General features: G+C 37.7%; 1 pseudogene; it reads right to left on the bottom strand.

Annotated features, from left to right (window-relative positions):
* Positions 1-381: 381 nt before the first annotated feature.
* On the bottom strand, positions 382-1,896 carry LOC120210237 (annotated as a pseudogene).
* Positions 1,897-2,233: the final 337 nt, after the last annotated feature.

Below are 2,233 nucleotides of genomic sequence, written 5' to 3'. Positions count from 1 at the left end.
TGTTCATTCTTTAAAATGATAAATGAACATAAATCACAACAATAATAACCACATAAAATTCATTAATATAAGCTACAACTTCATATTACCGAGCATAAACGAATATATGTGAATAATTTTGAACTAATATAAACAAATGTATTATAGAACATTTACGAACATAAATGAACGAAAGAGTCATTTATTTGTATTCATTCATTTAATTAAATAAATAGAAAATCTTTTTAATGTTCGTTCGTTTAAAAATAAACAAATATAAATAAATTTCCAATCAAATTATTCATTGAATGTTTAATTCGTTTACTAACTCTATTTAAAATCGAAGTAATAATATTGTTAGATATAAAATTTGAGGGAAAAAAAGTATTCGAAAAGTGTCTTCTATATTACCCTAAAATTGCCATGGTTTTGTGACTGGGAAGTGTTCATGGAGTTACTAACATCGGCGATGTTGATAAAATCGCCATTGGAGAAAGCATTAAGACCCAGAAAATCTCTTGTCAAGCCTTGACCATGAGCACCACCGCCACTACTTTCACGGTGAACATTGTTTCCAGAGCCATTCTTGTTCTTCTCATTCAAAACCCCACTAAATGCAATGTCATCAAACGATGCGGCGTCGAATCCAGTGGCAGAAGAAGATAGAGAGTTCATCATTTCTTGAAGAAGTGAAGGATGATGATGAAGAGGAGGAGCACCTGAGCTTGCCGCATGTTCATCATCACATGGTTGGATAAATCCATCGAAATCAGCAGACACGTGAGTTGGTTGGTGGGGTTGTCTCATAGTGCAAGCTGCTGATACTGGTGTGGATGATGAGCCAGTCTTGCTGCTCACAGTCGCACCCATCTGAGCTGCTTTCTGAAGCAATGCAGTGGCTAACATGTGCGGGGAAAGTACTGTTGAGAGAGTTTTTCATCGAAACTCGGGGAGAATATCGATGAAGACGATGAAGAAAGACCGGTCCATAACATTGGTTGAGTAGCCAGCCATGGAGGAACATCACTGAACCTCTGTTGTTGTTCTTGGGGTACTTGTAAATGAGATGTTCCCATGATTGTTCTTGAATTCTCCTCTGCTAATGCATCACAGAATGCTCTGTGAGTAATGAAACTATCCCTCCTGGAACAAAATTTGCAGATAAAATTTCCACAAACACTCAATTCATCAATATATATATGATTTTTATTGTGTTTTTACCTTGAGAAGATTGTACCACAATCACATCTATATTCCCTAGTGCCACAAATCTTGGAATGAGCTTTCCAGTCCGATTGAACCGCGTACTTCTTGGAGCATTTTTCACATTTCCACTTCTTCTCACCGTGCTTCCTTGAGCAATGCTTCTTGATTCCGGTCAAGTCGCTGAGTGCCCTCGATGGGTCGTGATGAACACAGGTAGTTTCCGGACATACATATACCATCTTCTTCTTCACTTCATCACTTGTTCTTTGCTTTAACTTCCATGGCAAGTTATGGCCTCTCCGGTGAAGCTGGAGGCTCTGGTCTCTTTGGAACCCTTTGTTGCAGATGTCACAGACGAATCTGTTTGTTGCCATCAGTGTTTTGGGTGAAAAGGCCACCACTTCTGCATCCGGGTCTGGATTTCCCGGTTGGTTCCTCTTTCTCTTCACCGGCTGAGATTGAGGTTGTTGATGGTTGGCGCCACCGCCGCCGGCACTGTTCCTTGAAGAAACACTTGCTCCGCCTGAAACAGATGACAAATTAGACATGTTCCTGTTGTTTCTACTGGTTGTTGAAGATGTAATCTTTTATTTAATCATATCTTCCGCTAAACAAACTATATATGAGCAGATTAAGAAGAAACGATAAACAAAAAGGATTTTCAGCTCATGAAACTGAGAGAGAAGTGTGGATGAGATGGAGAAGATGATGAGTTTGTAATGGAATCCTGCAAGAAAGACGAGAACCAAATAAGAGGAACCCCACGGTGGCTAAGCTCTGACGTTGCACTTTCTGTCTTTTTTTCCCCTTTGTTCTTTTCTCACCCCCATTAAATTAATCCTCTTTAATTGTCTACTTGCCATTAACAAAGCTTTAATGTTTCTCAATTTCTTCTACCAATGGAAGTATATATCTATTTCATTTTTTCCCAAACATCATTTATGTTATTTTTATGTGGTTATAAGTCATTATTAATAAAATTATTAGATTTAATAAAAAGAAAACGAAAATAGGTGTTGAATTTTATAGAATGTTTTATATTTTGCAT

This window comes from Hibiscus syriacus, unplaced genomic scaffold, assembly GCF_006381635.1.
Source record: "Hibiscus syriacus cultivar Baekdansim isolate YM2019G1 unplaced genomic scaffold, ASM638163v2 tig00109921_pilon, whole genome shotgun sequence".
Lineage (NCBI taxonomy): Eukaryota > Viridiplantae > Streptophyta > Magnoliopsida > Malvales > Malvaceae > Hibiscus > Hibiscus syriacus.
Note: the sequence above shows the minus strand (reverse complement) of the source record. Positions and strands in the feature narration are given on the sequence as shown.